We start from the raw sequence: 23,761 nt of genomic DNA on the forward strand, positions 1-23,761 counted from the left end.
ATGATGTTTGTCTTTCTGTTCTACCCACATTGTTGCAAATGGTAAGATTTCATTCTTTTTGATGGCTGAGTAATATTCCATTGTGTGTGTGTGTATACACACACACATACATACATACACCACCTCTTCTTTATCCATTCATCTGTCAATGACATCTAGGCTCTTTCCATATTTTGGCAATTGTGGACATTGTTGCTATAAACATTGGGGTGCAGGTGTCCCTTCGAATCACTATGTTTGTATCCTTTGGATAAATACCTATCAGTGTAATTGCTGGGTTGTAGGGTAGCTCTATTTTTAACTTTTTGAGGAACCTCCATACAGTTTTCTAGACTGACTACACTAGTTTGCATTCCCATCAACAGTGTAGAAGGGTTCCCCTTTCTCTGCATCCTTGCCAACATCTGTTGTTTCCTGTGTTGTTAATTTTAGCTATTCTGACCCATATGAGGTGGCATCTCATTGTGGTTTTGATTTGTATTTCCCTGAACCCGAGTGACGTGGAGCATTTTTTCATGTCTGTGGGCCATTTCTATATCTTCTTTGGAGAAATGTCTGTTCATGACTTCTGCCCATTTCTTGACTGGATAATTTTTTCTTTGGGTGTTGAGTTTGGTAAGTTTTTATAGATTTTAGATACTAGCCCTTTATCTGATAAGACATTCGCAAATTTCTTCTCCCATGCCTTTTAGTTTTGTTGACTGTTTCCTTTGCCATGCAAAAGCTTTTTATCTTTATTTATTTATTTATTTATTTTTTTATAACTTTTCTTTTTTTTTTTTTTTTAAAGATTTTTATTTATTTATTTGAGAGAGAGAGACACAGAGAGAGCATGAGAGGGGGGAGGGTCAGAGGGAGAAACAGACTCCCTGCCGAGCAGGGAGCCCAATGCGGGACTCGATCCCGGGACTCCAGGATCATGACCTGAGCTGAAGGCAGTCGCTTAACCAACTGAGCCACTCAGGCGCCCCTTTTTATCTTTTTTTAAATAAAGATTTAATAAAAATAAAAAAAAGATTTTATTTTTATTTATTTGACAGAGAGAGACAGCGAGAGAGGGAACACAAGCAGGGGGAGAGGGAGAAGGAGAAGCAGGCCTCCCGTGAGCAGGGAGCCTGATGCGGGGCTCCATCCCAGAACCCTGGGATCATGACCTGAGCTGAAGGTAGACACTTAACGACTGAGCCGCCCAGGAGCCCCCAAAAGTTTTTATCTTGATGAAGTCCCAATAGTTCATTTTTGCTTTTGTTTCTCTTGCCTCTGGAATTGTGTCTAGCAAGATGTTGCTACAGCAGAGGTCACAGAGGTTGCTGCCTGTGTTCTCCTCTAGGATTCTGATGGATTCCTGTCTCACATTAGGTCTTTCATCCATTTTGAGTTTATTTTTGTGTATGGTGTAAGAAAATGGTCCAGTTTCATTCTTCTGCATGTGGCTGTCCAATTTTCCCAACACCATTTGTTGAAGAGACTGTCTTTTTTCCATTGGACATTCTTTCCTGCTTTGTCGAAGAGTAGTTGACTATAGAGTTGAGGGTCCATTTCTGGATTCTCTATTCTGTTCCATTGATCTATGTGTCTGTTTTTGTGCCAGTACCATACTCTCTTGATGATTACAGCTTTGTAATACAGCTTGACGTCCAGAATTGTGATGTCTCTGACTTTGGTTTTCTTTTTCAACATTATTTTGGCTATTTGGGGTCTTTTTCGGTTCCATACAAATTTTAGAGTTGTTTGCTCCAGCTGTGAAAAATGCTAATGAAATTTTGATAGGGATTGCATTGAATGTATAGATTATTTTGGGTAGCATAGACATTTTAACCATATTTGTTCTTCCAATCCATGAGCATGGAATGTTTTTTCATTTTTTTGTGTCATCCTGAATTTCTTTCGTAAGTGTTGTATAGTTTTCAGAGTACAGATCTTACACCTCTTTGGTTAGGTTTATTCCTAGGTATCTTATGGATGGATCAATTCCTTGATTTCTCTTTCTTCTGCTTCACTGTTAATATATAGAAATGCAACTGATTTTTGGCATTGATTTTATATCCTGCGACTTTGCTGAATTTCTGTATCAGTTCTAGCAATTTTTTGGTGGAGTCTTTTGGGTTTTCTCCAGAGTGTCATGTCGTCTGCAAAGAGCGCAAGTTTGACTTCTTCTTTGCTGATTTGGATGCCTTTTATTTCTTTTTGTTGTCTGACTGCTGAGGCTAGGACTTCCAGTACTATGTTGAACAACAGTGGTGAAAGTGTAGGCCCCCACTTTTAAACATGAGCAGAAAATGAAGGACTACCAGATAGATGTGTGAGGAAAACCACATTTTTGAAAGAGAAATCATAACAAATGAATTGAAAAACAGCAACTTGGGGGAAATAGAACAAAGAGGAAAGGTAATTAAAAAATAAAACAAAACAGACAAAAACTCATATATTCCACCATTAATATCTTCAGAGATAAGAAAAGATACCAAGGAAACAAAAATAGGATACTATATAACAGAGGACGATCTGAAAAAAAGAAAAGAGATTTGAGAAGTTGAAAGAAATTGAAAAGTTAAAAATTCAAGAGAAGATTTTAGAGATAAATTGAGGAAATCTCCCAGAAAGTAGAGCAAAAAGAGGGAATATGAAAAACTAGAAGGAAGATAAGAAAATCAGAAGATGGCCTCAAGAGGTCAGTATAATAGGATTTCCAGAAAAGTGCAGAAAAAAAATGAAGCAGAGCAGAGCAGATAATTAAGTTAAACCAAGAAAATTGATCAGAGCAGAAGAACATGCATTTCCAGATTGAAAGGGCCCGACAGAGTGTCCCAAATAATAGATGGGACCCACGTCACATGAAATTTCAGAAGATCAGGACAAAGAGAAAGACTGACAGACTTCAAGAGAGAACACACAGGGACAGGGAGTCAGAATGGCCCTCAGCCTCCCACAGTAACACTGCAAATTAAAAGGTAAGAGGGCAAGCCTTCAAAATTCTGAGGGAAAAGTATTTCCAACCGACAAATATAGATCAGCTACCTTCTTAATTCTGAAGACAGAAAAAAGGTATTTTCAGATATACTTGGTCAAAAATATTTGCTTTCCACGCACTATTCTTACTAGATGTCAAGAATTGGAGAACTGAAACAGATCCCTTGGATTTAGTACCATGCAGGTCCCTGGGGATGGTAGAAAGAGCTGCTCTGATGGTGTGATGGGGCAGAAGGTGGACTGAGGTGCAGTAGAGGGAAGGGAGGGAAGGAAAGAGGTGGTAAGAAGAGGCAACTCTTTGGTACCTTTTGATGGAGCAGGGAAAAGAAAGGAAGAGCAGTGTCTGAAGGGAATGCGTGTTTGCGGGGGTGCATTTTTTAAAGATATAAGTATTTGAGAATGTCAAGATGTTGATGGGAAGGAGCCATGAAGAACAGCTGAAGGGAGAGATAACTGATAGTTTCTTGAGGAGGCAAGACGGCTGAAGCCTCAGGCCAGGGGGAGGGACTGTTCCCAGAAAGGAGTAAGGGGCGACTAGTTACTGGAACAGGAGAGGAAGACAGAGTATAATTTTTGTGTTCAGGGGAACATTGTTTTAATCACAAAATCTACTCTAATTTCTAAAAGACAACACTAATGTAAAGGTTGTACCATGTATGAGAACTTAAGTTGTGCACAGAAAGATGATATTGCTATTGAAATGTAGACTCCATTCATGCTCAGTCTTATTCCATTTTATTTATATTAATAATGGTAATTGTTATTAAACAAGGAGGTTCCAGCTATTACATGCCATTAATGAATAATCAACTATACCAAAAAGTGTAAAATTTAAATCCATTTCACAGCTGTTCCTGTTACTTGTTAGAGTAATGACTACCTTTATTTTGTGCTTTCCATATCATGGGCCTCTTGTGAATGCCAACAGATGAATCCCCACACCGAGAGTCAGGCAGACAGTATAATCTGCAGTTTACATGTGGAGAGAAAGGAGTTTAGGGAGCTGAACAATTTCAGGAAGGCCATCAGACGACACCTCTATCTCACACAGTTGGAATAAGCAGAACGGGTGTGGTGCCCTCTTAAAAGGTCACTGTCATTTTCCTGGGGATGCCCCTCCCAGACATTATTACCAGTAAGAGTTGTTGATTGGTCAATGTTTTTCTTGCTTTCTTCTTTTTATTAGGATTACTGAAAGACTTAAATTGTACTTTTAAAGTGTCTTTCCTTATGCTTTATCTTTAAGAAATCACGTTGGTATGATTAACTCAATGAAAAAAAGCTTTGTGTGGTCATCATATCTAATGAAGGTAGCTCAAGAGATCAAATAGGAAAAAACCCAGAGATTGTTCTTCTCAGCTGTAAAAATGGCAGTGAAGGGAAGTTCAAATGCGCAGCTAGTTTTTAAGTGAGCCTTGGTGTTTCTATGTTATCTTTGCATGGATTGCTAACCAGGCTCTAAACCACCTGCTTTATTTTTATTTATTTTAACTCAGCTGGGGCATCCTGTCTATCTGCAAAGAATGTAGGTGGAGTTTCTTCTGTTTTACAGGAGTAAGCAAAATTAATGGAGGTCTTACTAAGGGGCTGTGGTGGGAAGGTGCAATTTAAGGACGGCGGCTTGAGTTCTGTATGAATCTCAGCCATACCTTAGGGCCTCCGTCATCTGTACCTCCTCTATTCACCCAACCTTATCTATCCATCTCCTCTCCTCCCACCTCCTAACAATCTTCACTGAACACCTATTAAGTGCCTACGAAGAACACTTACTAAGCTAAGCCAGGTGCGAAAGACACAGGTAAGAGTAAGCTAGATGGTCTTTGTCATGAAGGTGCTTAAAGTCTCGTTGCCACCATAATATAGTGTATGAATGATGGTAGAAGGTAGAGAGTGCTATTAGAGGACCGGGAGGGCACCTAGCAAGAGTTGGTTGAGTGTAGGATGCTGAGCTAGGGAGGATGTCTAAGCTAAGACCTAGAGAATGAGTGGGAAGTACAGTGAAGCAGACGGAGTAGTAGGTGTGAGTATCTCTCAATATGCCCCAATGTGGTCAGGCTGGTCCAACCCAGTTTATCAACTTGCCCATCGCCCACACACAATTTACTAACTCCTGCCTTTGTGCCTTTTCTCATGCCATTCCACCCACTTGGAATGCTTTCCCTCTTCTTAACTACCATCCATATCTCCCACTTGGGCCAAGAGCCCGCTTAAATCCACCTTTCTGCAGACATTGCTCCAATTGTGATCATGGTGATATTACTTCAGTACTGATACTCTAAATTTGCACAATACCAACATCTATTTGTGTATATTTGTAAATAACATGTTCTTATTGTCAGGCAATTAGAGCCTACACTACTCAAAGGCAAGGAAATGTCTTCTGATTCTCTGAGGTGAGTTTCACTTTGAGAGAAAAATAAAGTAGAAGAAATGAGCACATTTATTGAGTATCTACTATGTCTTAGGAACTATGCTGGCCACTTAAGTAACTTACAGAGGAAGCAGTGATTTTGAGGAGCGCTTATAGTAGACAAACCAGTCACAGGGGTAAAAGATTCACACCCTACCCTCCATTCACAGGCCTTCCACTTTTTACAGGCCTCCTCACCCTCATTCTCAAGGCCCAGGGGCCAGAAATCCCACCCACCAGGGAACAAGTCCCAATTAGGGGAAGAATATGCATGAGCACAAAATGACTTGTTATCTCAGCCAGGAGGATTTTGGAAATGGGTTTCTTTTTAAATGTATAGTAATTTTTGCCCTTTCTGTTTTTACTCAAAATGTAGACAGAGTGCCACAAACTATGATAAATATTTCCATTGGCCGAAACATCTTTTTTTCCCCCAGCACAGATGGTGGTGGCTCACAAGGTTTGTAGGCTATTCTTAAAACCCTCTTCTCAAAATTTAACAAGATTAATGACAGAAAATTAGTCAAGACAAGGATTTGTGTGTTTGGCTTACACTACTATCACTTTAATTGTAGGAGAAAAGTGCTTCCTTTTCACATTACTTAGTAATAAGTTGATGGGAAAGTGAAAAGCAAAACATCACACTAAAAACAACCCCAACAACGCACCTTCCTTCAAATAAACAAACACCCTGTAATGTTCTTGGAAGAACACATTTGTTGTCATAAGGGTGCCTTGTCAATACAAGTGACCAAATGGGAACTTAATTGCCCAACGCATTACCTTAAATTTTATCAGGATTGCACTTGGTACCAATCTGTTCCCGAGCATCTTCTACTCACCCACACTGAAATGGATGTGCTATTTTCCAATAAATTCAAAGCAAAACTCACTCAAAATGATATCAAAAACATAAGAGTAAATATTGGTACCAAGTCTAAAATACAGATGGCAACACATTTTCCAAGCTTTTTCAGTGAAAATTACAAGATAATTTCAAAAACAATAACAGAATTGGAGAGTGATAACAGATCTTAAAACAGCTAAAATGAGAACACTCCAGATGCCGATTGGTGTGTCTGATATGACAGTCCTGTAATAATGAGGTTAAAGAAAAATTTCAGTTTAGAGAAAATATCTGTAACTTTTCTTTAAGCACATAAAGCACAGCAGGTAAAAACCGTGAGCGGGCAGAAAGCTTTTTATCTTAACTGATGGCACCACTAATGAAGCTCTCCCTCACCTTCTATAGCCAGTTGTTCACCAAACCCTACTGATGCTAAGTCTTTCTCAGGTCAGCCCACATGCTCCATCTCCACACCCTTGTGTAAAGTAAGGTCCTTATCATCCCTCCTTAGTAACTCCTGGGGGTAAGAAGCATAGTGGCTTTTCTAGAGCTGTCACCACCATGAGCAACTGACCCATGACGAACCTAACTTGGAGAAGTTAGGGTGATAAGGAGCATTCTTGGAAGGTTTTTCTGGACAAGCTGGCTTTTGGATATCCACTTGGGCTCAAGTAAGAAGGTACCATAGAGTAACCTACTATAGGCCAGCTGTTGTAAGCACTGAGGACAATGGTGACTGAGACAGATGCCCAGCCTGTCTCATTCGCTTACAACTGCAGATCTCAAAGGACAGGAGGTACTCAAGGAACTACGAGCGGTGCTACAGGTTAGGGGGGATTTGCTTCTAGTGACAGAGCTTAGAAACAAAACTGCAGAGAGCGAAGATTATGCTTGGAAGAGCCTTCAAATCTTGCTTTTTTCATCAGAACTTGGGCTCTTGAGGGCTCAAAGGCCAAAATTCAACTTCTTTGGCTCCCTTGGCATTCTGTTTGGGGCTTCCCTTTCATAGAGGCATGTGGACCTGGATCTGGTTTTTCAAGCTGTTTGCTTATGATGTGACTCCACTGTTAGCATGCAACCATCACATTTCAGAGTATTTTTGAAGCATGGAAATGAGTAGGAGGAAAAATAAAGAAAGGGCCTTTTGAGTCAGAAAATGCTCAGTTTACACCGTGGTTCTACCCCTCACTTAGCTGAATAACCTTTGGAGGATACTTAACCTCACTGCGCCTCAGTTTCCTTCTCAGTGAAAACAGTGCCCCCAGCCCTGGAATTAAACTGAATAAGTGGGCAGCTCATAGCACACTTTTGGGCTTATACTAAATGATCATTAAATGCTATGTGAACATGTTGTTTTTGTCTGCTTAGCACCATTTTCTGCCTTTCTTCTAGAAATAACATCCCCCTGTTGGGGAAGGACCTTGATCCTCTCCCGGTTAGACCAGGGACTTCTATGGAGCTGCCAAGCACAGAATTCTCTCTCCCTAACAACAGGACAAGAACTAGGAACTGGCCCCATACTCTGGCTTCCGTGAATGGTCTAGAGGTTACCATGGGCGCACTGGGGCCAGGCAGAATCCTTCCTCAGGAGTTTTCTACCTGGATAACTATCGAAAAGGTTCTATTCATCATTCACTGTGTTAGTCTATGTCCCCAGACATGCTATCAATGATGTCCTCTGCCCTAGGGACATGCTGAGGGAATGAAGGAAGCATTCGAAGAAGCAGAGAGAGACCTGATAGACTACCAAGTCCTAGACCCAACTGTCTCCAAGGATATTTTGAATTCGGTTTCACTTCCTTAAAAACAAAAAAAAATCTGACTACTAAAAATGCTCATTCATTTGTCTCTCCTTCCTAGTATAAATACTTTCATTATGTTTAAAGCTTTATTAGCATGGATATTTAACACACCAAAAAAAAAAAAAGAATTTATTTTATATCATCCTTCATAACTTTTAGAGCTCAGTACACCCCTAAAAATGTCATGTGTGATTCCTTAAGAAAACACAAACACAAAGTGCACATTTTTTTTACAGACTAAGATGTTAACTTGCCTCCACTGTATAGTGGAGGATATTGATTTCTTCCAAAGTATACATTTTTAATAAAGCCTTCAGAGGGTTGTTTAAAAGCAACATGAATTCTATATTTAAAAGGTGTAAAAAAAACACTCAATCCCAACATAAGTAATCCACAATAAATTGTTAAGTCCACAAAAGAATATGGAAAATCTTCTTGAACATGAAATATCTTCTGTAAAATAGGAAATTGAGGGCATAAAGATAATCCATATGACAAAATTACATTGCAAAGGTACACTTCTAATTTTTGTTTAAATTTTCAACTTGCAACATTGAATTTAAAACAAAATGGCTGTTATCTTTGCCTTCACCTTCTTTAATTTCTCTAACTAATATTAATTAGTTTCCTGCAAAATATTTTTTATGGAAAACAAATTTATAAGTCAGCTGGCAAGTAAGGAAGAAAATGCAAGTGAATGAAAAATGATTTATTCAAAGTAATTCGAATTAAAATTTTTTGCTCTATATATTACAATTCAGGTCAAAATTACCTTAAGAACACTAGAAACGGGGCGCCTGGGTGGCTCAGTTGGTCAAGCAGCTGCCTTCGGCTCAGGTCATGATCCCAGGGTCCTGGGATCGAGCCCCGCATCAGGCTCCCTGATCGGCGGGGAGCCTGCTTCTCCCTCTCCCTCTGCCTGCCTCTCTGCCTACTTGTTCTCTCTCTCTATCTCTCTGTCAAATAAATAAATAAAATCTTAAAAAAAAAAAAAGAACACTAGAAACAAGGATGTTGGTCATGGATTTAAGGACTTCCACAGTCTTGGGATTTAAGCAATGTCAAATGCTTTAAAATGTAAAATGTTATAGGAAAGCATGTTACATTTTTCCAGAAAGATAAGCTCTTGGACATTCTCCAATTTTCAGGTTATTTTTGACAGATTGCTATTATAATATTTTTGAAGTAAACAAACTACTTTATAAAGTAAATGTTTAGTTCATTTGTAAGAACTTGATTCATCAAGAACTGGTGGGATTGGGTACCTAATGATTAATAAATAAACTAAAGTTCCTTAGGCTCTGAGGTAACTTGTATTACAAAAGCGTAGCATCTCATGTCATATTAGGGATTGGTTTAGTCAGGGTAGGACCAGAAGCAATTTCCAGAAACTTTGGCTTTATTCTTTGGAGGTCCCAGTCATCTCTTGGTCTACCTCTTTCAACCATATGAAGAAAAAGAGGTGTGCATGATTCTTGGGTTTTAGATTTCTTCATCTCATCTTAGCGCATTCCTGAATTTATTAATGGCAGAAATGGAAAGCCCAGAGAACTCTTTTTACCTTAATTTATCAGATGATAAATTCAATCCAATTGCAATTAAATTCAACTGGCACTTAAGCGATCTTATGAATACCAGAGATGCGAGGGACAGGATGGAAAAAGAAGGAACAAACCAGTTGCAGGTGCTCACTGAACTATTCTCATGGAAAGCCTTAGAATTTTTAAGTCTTTCATTTTTAAGCAAGTACTCCTTCCCACCTCCAAAAAACCCTAAAGTCAAATCCTCCAATTTCCAAAAATTATTTTTCCATAATTGACTCATTAAAATGTTGATTTATTTACCAAATGCCTGACAGTACGCTGGGCAGAATGAAATATACAGAAGGGAACTAGAATTAGATTCTGCCCTGAAGGAGCCTACCATCTAGTCTACCAGGGAAGGCAGAGTCACAGATGACTAAAAACAAGGTAGAAAGTGATAAGGGATTAGACTCAATGATTGTCAAGGTTCATGTCAAACCCGATATTCCATAATTCTCTCAGGCTTTGCTACTCAAAGTGTGTTCCGTGGACCAGCAGCACGGACATCACTTGGGATCTTGTTAGAGATTCAGAATCTCAGGCCCTGCCCAGACCTACCGATTCCAAATTTGCATTTTAAAAGAATTCCAAGGGACTCATAGAACGTTAAATTTTGAGAATCTCTGCTCTACAGGAGACAGATTCAGCAAAAAGGTGTCCTAATTCTGATAAATGCCCGATTACTTCTCAGAAGGGGTCAGGAGTTAGAGACGAAGAGATGTCTCATTACATCCATAACCTCTATCCACCTACAAGTGGGCAAGTGTGTTCTTCCCCCTGCAGTGGCCTTTCTCTGCTGAGTGTGATCAGTTCTGTCTGGCCACACCAACATGAAACATTTCTTGTCTCCAACATACAATCAGTTGTCTAATGTTACTGTTTCCACATTTTATTTATCCCTTGTTTTCACTGTTGACAAATGTTTTCAATGAATTACCCATTTATTAATCGCAAATACTTACATAGAGCTTCAAAGCATCAAGCACTGTTTTAGGGCCTTCACATATATTTAACCCATTTACTCTTTACGCCATCCCTGTGAGGTAGGTATTCTTATTTCCCCCACTTTACAGTTGGGAAATGGAGACACAGGGATGATAAATGGCTCTCTTTGGAAGTTGTGGGCCCGGAATTCAAGCTCAGGCAATATGGCACCTGTCCTGTGCCTTTACAACACAGTAGTACGCCATGCTGCATACACGTTAAGGACAAACGTCTTAGGAATGAAAGCGAGCCTGTCTGAAATAAAGAAATTAAAACAGCATCCTCGGGAGAAAGAGGTCTGTACTTCCGAAGGGTCTAGAAAAGCCCGTTTCCCCAAATTATAATAAAACTATGAGTTACTGAGGTACAATACTCTCCCTGGCCTTCCCAGCTTTGTTCAGATCTCAGTGTGTTTTCTTGGCTCCTTTCTGCCTGGTTTCTGACAGTGTGGACACCGTTCCCAAGAAGGACTTGCTGGCCCGTCGAAGCTCACAGCTGCACGGGGACTCTGAAGCCCAAGGAGCAGCCTTGGCCCTAGCACATGAAATTGCCTGTGGCTTCCCTGCTCTTCTTCCAGCTGAGATCGGTATGCCGATGCATGGGGCCAAAGAAGATCCAGAGGAAGGAAATTGAAAAAAAACAAACAATAGAACATAACTTGCAGACAGCATTCACAAAGCCATCATGATTTTATTATCTAGCCCTGAGAAGGAATTTTATATTTTCAGACAAACTATGAAGAATATGCACTGTAAGCATTCTGTTCCCACAACTCCAGTGGTATGACACAGAAAGATGTGGAGCAGGTCCTGGGCGCTGGGCAGGTAGGTGTGGCCAATGTGATGCACAGCCACCCAGAAGACTCATGAAAGCGACAAAGTGATTAGCACCTCACATTAATCTCTCTTTTCTGGAAGAATTTGGAAAAAGCTTTTTATTTTACTAAAATGTTATATACCACTCAGGCAATTTTTAATAACCACTAAAAGCTTGATTTGTGGTTAGTCTGCCTTTTGAAACAAAATGAAGGCCACTGCCTGAAATTTGAAATCGATTTTAGTGAAAGCGACTCAACTGCTTTACTGGGCCTTCTCGGAGAAACTGCCAATGGCAAGCACTACTTCTGAAGACAGGGAAGGAGTCAGACATAATAGGTATCTGTTATTCAGGTTTGAATGACAGAAGAACATTTCCCAGCGGGTGATCCACAGAACTCTTGTTTGTGTAAGCTTTTAATATAAACTTAAAAATTAAGCTTGGAAAATGTTGGGTTAAACAAAGTTAAACAGTTTCTTTACTGGCAATTCTCCACGGGGGGGTTATAATAGTCAGTATTTTCTAAATGAACTAGACATGGAATGCTTTCATCAACATCTCCTGGAACAGCATCCTACTTTGTGAGAGACCGTGCTAGGTCAGAAAATAGGCATTCAGCTCATGGGAGTACAGGTCAAAGAATGGCCTGGTGACGAAAACAACATTATCTCCAAGATGGGAGAATGGCCAAGTCTCATCCACTTTTCAAAATAGAGTCTTCTTTGGGGATTCATTTATAATACTACCCTTAATTAAAAAAAAATGGTGTAAGGTGACTTCTCACTAAAAAAGGATACAAGTTCCTCACAGACAATTTGGATACAGAGCAATATATACAGTAGAATTCCAAAGTTGCCCATTATTCCACAATGTAAAAACTGCCATTGTTAAATTTTTGGCGTGTTTTCTTCTAATCTTTTGTAGGCATAGTTTTAGGGAGTTTAGGTCATACAACAGATCTAAACTTGTATCCTTTTTTTTTTAACTTAACATTGTCATAATCATACTTCATGTTATTCAAAGGCCTCTTAAGCATTATTTTTAATAGTGTGATAAGACTTGATTAAATTCACTTAAGTATTTCTTGATGATGGGCTCTTAAAGTTCCTTGTTTTCTATTCCTTTTATTAAAAAATCAACTACATTGAGATATAATTTACAAATACTAAAATGTCTAACAAGTGTATAGTTTGATGAGGTTTGAAAAATGCATACATTCATGCAGCCATCACTACAGTCAAGATATGAGACATTTCTACCACCTCAAAAGTTTCCCTGTTCTTTTTCCCAGTCACCACCCCAAACTCTGCCCGTCATGCTCAAGCAACCACTGATTGGCTTTCTATCAGTCCATATTATTCTTTCCTAGAATATCATATAAATAGAATTATACAGTATGTACTCTTTTGTGGCTGACTTCTTTCACCAAGCAATTATGCTTAGATTTTAAACTCATTAGATTTTAAGATTCATCCTAGTACACTCCTTTCTGTAACTAAATAGTATCCCACTGCACAGATACATAACATTTGTTTATTCATTTACTCGTTGATTGAGTGTTAGGGAAGGCAATGCTTTATTAGGAATAAAGCCATTGTACATATTCATGTATAAGTCTCTATGTGGATATACATTTTCATTTTTCTTTGGTAAATGTCTAGGAAAATTGCTGGTCATATGAAAAATATAGATTTGATTTCATAAGAAAGCCAAACTATTTTTCAAAGTGGTTGTACCATTTATACTTTCATCACTAATGTATGAGAGCTCTAGCTATTTCAACATCCTCATCAATACTTGGGCAGTGTGGCATTGTGGTCATTCTACTGGGGGTGCAGTGGTATTACTTTGTGCTTTTAATGAGCATTTCCCAGTTGACTAGTCTTGTTGAGCATCTTTTCATGTGCTAAATAACCTATTTGTATATTTTCTTGTGTGAAGTTATCTGTTCAGATACTGAACCCATTTTTTTAATTGAGTCATTTATCTTCTTGTTTTTGAGTTATAGGTGATCTTTCCATGTCCAGATAGAAGTCCTTTTTCCGATATAAATATTACACTTATTTTCTCCCAGACTATGCTTGCCTTTTCATTTTCTTAATGGTTGCTTTCAAAGAGCCGAGGTTTTTAATTGTGATATTCAGTTTGTCAATTTTTTCCTTTTATGGCTCTTGCTTTTGGTGTCCTAAGAAATCCTTGGCTTCACCTAAAATTGATATAAACATTCACTACAAACACACACAGAAACCAAAAAGCCATAAAGAATAATAAATTGCATTACACGAATCTGTAAAATTTTTGCTACTTGAAAGGCACTGCTGAGAAACTGAAAAGGCAGTCGTGGACTGAGAGAATATATTTGCAAAACGTAAAAACTCTTATAACTCAGCCTAGTAGAAAAACGACTTAAGATATCTTTGCCTACCTCAAAGTTGCAAAGCCTTTCCCCTATGTTTACATCTAATGGTTTTTTAGTTTTAACTCTTACATTTATAGCTATGATCCTTTTTCAATTAATTTCTGTGTGGTGTGATTTATGGATTGAGTTTCACTCCCCACCCCATATGGGATGGCTATTCATGATTCCAGCACGATTTGTTAAAAAGATTATCCTTCCCCAATTAATTACCTTGACATCTTTGTAAAAATTCAATTGGTGGCACAAGTGTTAGTCTATTTCTGGGCTTTATATTCTGTTTCATTGATCTATAAATCTATCCTTATGTCAATATCATGCAGATTAAGTGTTTAAAGAAGTTTGATCTTCTTTTTCAAAATGATTCTAGATCCTTTGCAGTTCCATATAAATTTTAGAATCAGCCTGTCAATATTTATCAAAAAAGACTGTGATTTCGATTGGGACTGCACTGAATCTATAGATTCATTTGAGGAGAATCACCATTCAGTCCTCTAATCCAAGAACACGGTATATCCCTCTATTTATTTAGGGCTATTTTGGTTTCTCTCATCAATGTTTTTCTTCAGGTTGTAGTGTACAAATCTTTCATATATTTTATTAAATTCATCTCTAAGTATTTCATATTTTTCTGATTCTATTATAAGTGGTATTGTGCTTTTTAAAAAATTTCAGTTTCCAATTGTTCATTGGCAGTACATAGAAATAAAATTGATTTTTATGTATAGATTTTGTACCTTATGACATTGCTAAATACACCTGTTAGTTTTAGTAGTTGTTTCAGTGGCAGAATACTTAAAGTTTTATATGTACTCCAACATGCTATCAGTGAATAAAGACAGATATACTTCCTCCTTTCATTTATTTTTCTGGTTTTATTTTTGGCTAGGATCTTCAAGACAATTTTGAAAAGGAATAATAAAAGGAGACATCCTTTCCTTGATCCTGATTTTTAGGGGAAAAGCATTCAGTCTGTCAACATTAAGTATGATGTTAGTTGTTGGGTTTTCTCAGAGGCTCTTTATCAACTTGAGGAAATTTCCTTCAGTTCCTGGCGTGTTGAAAGTTTTTTTTCTTTAATAATAAATAGTCATTGAATTTTTTTCAAATGCTTTTTCTGCAACTATTGAAACAAATCACATGGTTTCTCTTTTCTGTTTTTTAAAATATAGTGAATTACATTGATTTTTAAATGTTAAACTCATTTTGCATTCCTAGGATAAGTCCCACTTGGTCATGGTATATCAACTTTTTATATATTGTTAGATTCAATTTGCTAATATTTTCTTAATGATTTTTTGTTTTGATGTTCATGTGGAATACTAGTCTGTACACTTCTTTTCTTGTAAACAGTTTCTGTTTTTAGTATTAGGGTAATGTTGGCCTCATAAAATGAGTTAGGAAGTATTCTCTCTCCTAAGTGTTTATAGGAAGGGTATTATTTTCTTCCTTAAATGCTCAAACTTAAGTTCTCTAACAGTGATAGAACCAAGATTTCTATTTTTTCTTGAGTCAGTTTTGGCAAGGTGTCTTTTACAGAATTTGTCCATTTCCTCTAGTTTGAAAAGGTCACTGGCAAAAGTTGTTCATAATATATCCTTATTATTCTGCTAATATCTGCAGGATCTGTAGTGATGTTCCTTCCTTTATTTCTAATATATATAATTTGTGTCTTCTCTTTTTTCCCTGATCAGTCTGGATAAAGGTTTATCCAGGTTGGGGTTGCACTGATTTTCTCCACTGTTTTTCTGCTTTCTATTTCATCAATCTCTGTTGATGTAAGAAGAAATCTTACATTTATGATTTCTTCTTTCTGTTTGCTTTGGGTTTAATTAGCTCTTCTTCTGGCTTCATACAGTGGAAGTTTCTTCTTATGATGGATAACTAGTTTGGGATCTTTCTTCTTCTTTTTTTTAATATTAGTGTTCAAAGCCACAAACTTCTCTTTAAGCATTGCTTTAGCTGGATCCCATAAATTTTGGCATGCTGTTCCCACTTTCATTTAGTTTAAAATATATTCTAATTTTCCTTGTGATTTCTTTAGCCTGTGACTTATTTAGAAGTGTGTTGTTTAGTTTCCAAATGTTTGGGGATCTTTAATATTTTTTTGTTATTAATTTCTAATTAAATTTCATTTTGGTCAGAAAACATATTCTTGCAATTTTAACACTTTAAAATTTATAAACTTCTTTATGGCACTGAATATGGTCTATTTTGGTGAATGTTACAAGTGCATTTGCATATATATGTATTCTGCTGCTCTGGGCTGGGTGGGTGGTATGTTCTACAAATGTCATTTGGTCAAGTAGATTTATTACGTTGTTTTGGTCTTTTCTATCCTCAAAGATTTTCTGTTTACTTGTTCTGTCAGTTATGGTGAGAAGAGTGTTGAAGTACTCAAATATAAGTTTTGTCTATTTTTCCTCAATTCTGTCAGTATTTTGAATAATGGTAATGGGGTATATATATATTTAAAATTGTTATGTCTTCATGATGAATTGATCCTTTTAAAATTATGAAATGACTCATTCCTTTTAATTAAATGAAGTCTAATTTGTCACATATAAATATAGCCACTCCAGGTCTCTTATGATCAGTGTTTGTATTTTTTCTCTATTCATCTTTTTACTTTTAACCTATATGTTTATATTTAATGCATGTCTCTTGTAGATGGCATATTGCTTTTTTATCAAGTGCAACAAATCTCCCTTTAGAGCATTTAATGGATGTAATCATCAATACAGTTACTATTTGTTTTAGATTTGTCCCAACTGTTATTTGTTCCCATTGTCTCTTCTCCTTCTTTATTTTAGACTAAACACTTTTTAGGATTCCATTTTAACTTCACCATTGCCTTATTGCTATTTTTTATTTTGTTTGTAGTAGTTTCTCTGGAGTTTGTAGTATGCACTTCAACTTACTGCAGACTCTCTGAATAATTTTATATCAATTTTGCAACTAGTGTAAGAATCTTAAAAACAATATAATAATGAAATGCTTCCATCCTACCCCATACTTTATGCTACTGTTGTGATACAATTTATTTATGCATATTAGAAATTTCATAATATATTGTTATGATTTTTACTTTCAACCAGAGATTTTAAAATGAGGGAAAAAACCTTTTATGTTTTCCCATATTTTTACTGTTTCTTTGATCTTCAATCCCCCCTAGAGATCCATGCTTTGAATTAATATCATTTTCCTTTTGTCTAAATGTCTGCTAACAATATACTATTTCAGCCTTTGTTTGTCTGAAAATAGTCTTTATTTCACCTCCATATTTTTTTAAATTTTATTATGTTATGTTAGTCACCATACAATACATCATTGGTTTTTGATGTGGTGATCCATGATCCATTGTTTTCGTATAACACCCAGTGCTCCATGCAGTGCGTGCCCTCCTTAATACCCATCACCGGGCTATTACCCATCACCGGTGATATACCCATCACACGTGCCCTCCCCCCTCCCCTCTAAAACCCTGTTTGTTTCTCAGAGTCCATAGTCTTTCATGGTTCATCCCTCCCTCCAATTCCCTCCTCCCATTTTCCCCTTCCTTCTCCTAATGTCCTCCATGCTATTCCTTATGTTCCACAAATAAGTGAAACCATATGATAATTGACTTTCTCTGCTTGACTTATTTCACTTAGCATAATCTCCTCCAGTCCCATTCATGTTGATGTAAAAGTTGGGTATTCATCTTTTCTGATGGCTGAGTAATATTCCATTGTATATATGGACCACATCTTCTTTATCCATTCCTCTGTTGAAGGGCATCTCGGCTCTTTCCACAGTTTGGCTATTGCGGACATTGCTGCTATGAACATTGGGGTGCATATGGCCCTTCTTTTCACTATATTTGTCTCTTTGGGGTAAATACCCAGGAGTGCAATTGCTGGGTCATAGGGTAGTTCTATTTTTAAATTTTTGAGGCACCTCCACACTGTTTTCCAAAGTGGCTGTACCAACTTGCATTCTCACCAACAGTGTAAGAGGGTTCCCCTTTCTCCACAAGCTCTCCAACATTTGTTGTTTCTTTCCCTGTCCATTTTTGCCATTCTAACTGGTGTAAGGTGGTATCTCAATGTGGTTTTGATTTGGATTTCCCTGATGGCTAATGATGATGAACATTTTTTCATGTGTCTGTTAGCCATTTGTATGTCTTCTTCAGAGAAGTGTCTTTTCATATCTTCTGCCCACTTTTCGACTAGATTATTAGTTTTTTGGGTGTTAAGTTTGAGAAGTTCTTTATAGATCTTGGATACAAGCCCTTTATCTGTAGTGTCATTTGCAAATATCTTCTCCCATTCTGTGGGTTGCCTCTTGTTTTGTTGACTGTTTCCTTTGCTGTGCAGAAGCTTTTTATCTTGATGAAGTCCCAGAAGTTCATTTTTGCTTTTGTTTCACTAGCTTTTGGAGATATATCTTGAAAGAATTTGCTGTGGGCGATGTCAAAGAGGTTACTGCCTATATTTTCCTCTAGGATTTTGATGGATTCCTGTACCACATTGAGGTTTCATCCACTTTGAGTTTATCTTTGTGAATGGTGTTAGAGAATGGTTGAGTTTCATTCTTCTGCATGTGGCTGTCCAATTTTCCCAGCACCATTTATTGAAGAGACTGTCTTTTTTCCATTGCATGTTTTTTCCTGCTTTGTCAAAGATTATTTGACCATAGAGTTGAGGGTCCATATCTGGGCTCTCTATTCTGTTCCATTGGTCTATATGTCTGTTTTTGTGCCAGTACCATGCTGTCTTGGTGATCACAGCTTTATAATATAGCTTGATATTGGGCACCATGATGCCCCCAGCTTTGTTTTTCTTTTTCAACATTTCCTTGGCGATTCGGGTCTTTTCTGATTCCATACAAATTTTAGGATTGTTTGTTCCAGCACTTTGAAAAATGTCATTGGAATTTTGATCAGGATGGCATTGCTCTGGGTAGCATAGACATTTTAACAATGTTTATTCTTCCGATCCATGAGCATGGAATATTTTTCCATCTTTTTGTGTCTTCTTCAATTTCTTTCATGAGTGTTTTGTTCCTAGAGTATAGATCCTTTATCACTTTGGTTAGGTTTATTCCGAGGTATCTTATAGTTTTTGGTGCTATTGTAAATGGAATCGTTTGTCTAATTTCTCTTTCTACAGTTGCGTTATTAGTGTATAAGAAAGCTACAGATTTCTGTGCATTGGTTTTGTATCCTGCCACATTACTGAATTGCTGGATGAGTTCTAGTAATTTGGGGGTGGAGTCTTTTGGATTTTCCACATAAAGTATCATGTCGTCTGCGAAAAGAGAGAGTTTGACTTCTTCTTTGCCAATTTGAATACCTTTTATTTCTTTTTGTTGTCTGATTGCTGTTGCTAAGACTTCTAGTACTATGTTGAACAATAGTGGCGAGAGTGGGCATCCTTGATGTGTTCCTGATCTTAAGAGAAAGGCTCTCAGCTTTTCCCCATTGAGGATGATATTCCCTGTGGGTTTTTCATAGATGGATTTTATGAACTTGAGGAATGTTCCCTCTATCCCTATACTCTGAAGAGTTTTAATCAGGAAGGGATGTTGTATTTTGTCAAATGCTTTTTCTGCATCAATTGAGAGGATCATATGGTTCTTCTCCCTCCTCTTATTAATGTGTTCTATCACAATGATTAATTTATGAATGTTGAACCACCCTTGCATCCCGGGGATAAATCCTACTTGGTCGTGGTGGATGATCCTTTTAATGTATTGTTGGATCCTATTAGCTAGGATTTTGTTGAGGATTTTGGAATCCATATTCATCAGGGATATCGGTCTGAAATTCTCCTTTTTAATGGGGTCTTTGCCTGGTTTGGGGATTAAGGTAATGCTGGCCTCATAGAATGAGTTTGGAAGTTTTCCTTCTGTTTCTATTTTTTGAAACAGCTTCAGTAGAATAGGTATTATTTCTTCTTTGAATGTTTGGTAGAATTCCCCAGGGAATCCATCAGGCCCTGGACTCTTGTTTTTGGGAGTTTTTGATCAGTGCTTCAATCTCGTTACTGGTTATTGGCCTATTCAGGTTGTCAATTTCTTCCTGTTTCAGTCTTGGCAGTTTATAGGTTTCCAGGAAGGCCTCCATTTCATCCAGATTGCTCAGTTTATTGGCATGTAGTTGTTGGTACTAATTTCTAATAATTGTTTCTATTTCCTTGGTGTTAGTCATGACCTCTCCCCTTTCATTCATAATTTTATTAATTTAGGTCCTTTCTCTTTTCTTTTGGATAATTCTGGCCAGTGGTTTATCGATATTATTAATTCTTTCAAAGAACCAACTTCTAGTTTCGTTGATCTGATCTACTGTGTTTCTGGTTTCTAATTCATTGATTTCTGCTCTAATTTTAATTATTTCTCTTCTGATGCGTGGCTTAGGCATCGTTTGTTGCTTTTTCTCTAGTTCTTTAAGGTGTAGGGTTAGTTGATGAATTCGGGATTTTTCTATTTTTTTGAGTGAGGCTTGGATGGCTATGTATTTCCCCCTTAGGACCACCTTTGCAGTATCCCATAGGTTTTGGACTGATGTGTTTTCGTTCTCATTGATTTCCATGAATTGTTTAAGTTCTTCTTTGATTTCCTGGTTGACCCAAACATTCTTGAACAGAGTGGTCTTTAGCTTCCAAGTGTTTGAATTTCTGCCAATTTTTTTCTTGTGATTGAGTTCCAGTTTTAGAGCATTGTGGTCTGAGAATATGCAGGGAATAATCTCAATCTTTTGGTATCGGGTGAGACCTGATTTGTGACCCAGTATGTGGTCTATTCTGGAGAAAGTTCCATGTACGCTTGAGAAGAATGGGTATTCTGTTGTTTTAGGGTGGAATGTTCTGTAAATATCTATGAGGTCCATCTGGTCCAATGTATCATTCAAAGCTCTTGTTTCCTTGTGGATTTTCTGTTTAGATGCTCTGTCCATTGCTGAGAGTGGAGTATTGAGGTCTCCTACAATTAACGTATTGTTATCAATATGACTCTTTATTTTGGTTAACAGTTGGCTTATGTAGATGGCTGCTCCCATGTTGGCGGCAGAGATATTTACAATTGTTAGATCTTCTTGTTGGATAGTCCCTTTAAGAATGATAGTGTCCATCTGTGTCTCTTATTACAGACTTTAGTTTAAAATCTAATTTGTCTGATATAAGAATTGCTACCCCAGATTTCTTTTGAGGTCCGCTGGCATGGAAGATGGATCTCCATCCCTTCACTTTCAGTCTGGAAGCATCTTTAGGTTCAAAATGAGTCTCTGTAGACAGCATATGGATGGGTCCTGTCTTTTTATCCAATCTGCAACCCTGTGCTGTTTTATGGGAGCGTTTAGGCCATTCACGTTGAGAGTGATTATTGAAAGATATGAATTAATTGTCATCATGTTGCCTGTGAAGACATTGTTTTTATAGATTGTCCCTGTAAATTTCTGTTGTATATCACTCTTGGGATCTTTCTCCTTTTATAGAACCCCCCTTAGTATTTCTTGCAGGGCCGGCTTAGTGGTCACATATTCTTTCTGTTTCTGCCGGTCGCGGAAACTCTGCATCTCTCCATCCATTCTAAATGAAAGCCTTGCCAGATAAAGTATTCTTGGCTGCATGTTCTTCTCATTTAGTACCCTGAATATGTCTTGCCAGGCCTTTCTGGCTTGCCAGGTCTCTGTGGATAGGTCTGACATTATTCTGATGTTCCTCCCTCTGTAATTCACCTCCATTTTTGAAAAAGTTTCTCTGGATATAGAATTCTAGGTTGTAGGTTTCCTTCAGCAGTTTAAAGATGTTACTCCATTGTCTTTTGTCTTACATAGTTTTTGATAACAAAACTTTCTTTTAATTTGTTCCTCTATAAATAATTCTCTTTTTTCTCTGGCTGCCTTTAAAATTTTCTCTTTAGCACTTATTTTCAGCAATTTGATTATGATGTATCTTGGTGAAATTTTCTTTGTGTTAATCCTGTTTGGGATATATTAAGTCTCTTAAGGATCTGTGATTTTATTGTTTTCACCAAATTTGGGGAAATTTTGGCCAATATTTAATTCTTTCTCTGTGCCCTATTCCCTCTTTCCCCTGGGACTCCAATTACACATGTTATGTTGTTTGATATTGTTCCACAGGTCACTGAGACTCTGTTTTTTGGTCTTTTTTTTCCTTCTCCAGTCTTTTTTTTTTTCTATGTTTCATCTTGGATCATTTCTATTATTATACTTCTTTATACTTATAGTTCAACAATCCTTTCTTCTGCAGTATCTAATCTGTTCTTGATGCCAACAGTGAATTTTTCATTCAGATATTTAATTTTCCATCTCTAGAAACTCCATCTAGCTATTTTTAAATATATATTTTCCCTCTCTTCTCACTAAACCTATGTTTTTTTTTCAATAGTTGAGCATAGTTATAATAGTTTTTTAATATCCCTGAGTGCTTATAACATCTTTATTATTCCTCAGACTGTTTTTGCTAATTGATTTTTCTCTTGGTTATAGGTCATATTTTCCTGCTTCTTGACACTCTTACTAATTTTTTATTGAATGCTGAATGTTAAGAATTTTATGTTGTTGGGTCTAGATTTTACCGTCTTCTTTTGAAGAACATTGGGCTTTGTTATAGTAGGGATTTGTTCCTTGTGTCCAGTTTGATCCTTTTGAAGTTCGTACTTAAACTTTGTTAGCCTAAGTCTGGAGTAGCCTTTACTTTCAGGATTAGCCACATTACTGAGACATAGCCCTCTAGAATCTGTATTACTTCTCTGAGTGATGAATAACGTCTCTCCATTGAGGTTGGCTGAAATGCAAATGACTCCCAGACTTGAGTAAGGTCTGAGGAATGTCCAGTTCCCAGTTCCCAGACAGTTCTTCATCTAAACTTATGGAATTTCTTCTAATACTTCTACTTCTTATTATTCAATACAAACTGAATGGGATCCTTATGCAGATTTCTGGAGTTCTTTTTTCTTTGTAGAGCCCACCTTTCTAGAACTCTGCCCCTTAACATTAGGTGCCTCAGACTCTCTAAATTCTGACCTCTACCTCACCTCCTCAACTCAGCAAAAACAGTTGTTCTCTATTGGAGTGCCTCTTTCATGTTCCATGGTTGAGACTGTGCCTCCAGGAAGAGGCCCAGAGTGATTGCAGGGCTCACCTCATTTGTTTCTTTTCTATCAGGGATCACAGACCTGCACTACCTGTTGTCCAGTGTCTAAAACAATTATTTCATATATTTTATGTAGTTTAATTTTTTAAGATAGAAGGTTTAATCTGATTTCTGTCATTTTATCATAGCTCAAAGTAGAAGTCCTTTCTTATATTTCAAAAATGAATCTTGGAAAACAGTTTGGCAGCTCCTCAAAAAGTTAAACATAATCATATGACCCAGGAATTCTACTACTAAGTATATATTCAAAAGAATTGAAAGGAAGGACTCAAATGAATATTTGTATATCCATGTTCAGAGTAGTATGATTTGCAATAGCCAAACTTTGGAAGGGACCCAGTGTTCAACAAAAGATGAATGGATAAACAAAATGTAGCAAATACATATAACAGAATATTATTCAACCTTAAAAAGGAATGAAATGCTGATACAGGCTACAACATGGATCAATCTTGAAGATATTAAGTTTTGTGAAATAAGCCAAACACTAAGGACAGATACTGTATGATTCCATTTGTATGAGGTACCAAGAGTAGGCAAATTCTTTGAGACGTAAAGTAGAGGCTGGGGGGAAGGGGTGGATGGCAAGTTACTATTTAATGAGTACAGAGTTTTAGTTGGGGAAGATTAAGAAGTTCTGGGGATGGATGGTGGTGATGATTACATAACATTGTGACTATACTTAATGTCACTGAAATGTATATTTAAAAATGGTTAAGATAGCAAATTACGTGTATATATATATATATATATATATATATATATATATATATAT

At 37.2% G+C, this 23,761-nt stretch overlaps 1 protein-coding gene across 3 annotated transcripts in view; it reads right to left on the reverse strand.

Moving 5' to 3' along the window:
- The window catches only part of GMDS (GDP-mannose 4,6-dehydratase), a 656,830-nt gene that overhangs the window by 100,368 nt on the left and 532,701 nt on the right, over positions 1–23,761 (reverse strand). The window lies entirely within an intron of this gene.

The sequence above is a fragment of the Mirounga leonina genome, unplaced genomic scaffold, assembly GCF_011800145.1.
Source record: "Mirounga leonina isolate KUSES-001 unplaced genomic scaffold, KU_Mleo_1.0 Mir_366, whole genome shotgun sequence".
NCBI classification, from domain to species: domain Eukaryota; kingdom Metazoa; phylum Chordata; class Mammalia; order Carnivora; family Phocidae; genus Mirounga; species Mirounga leonina.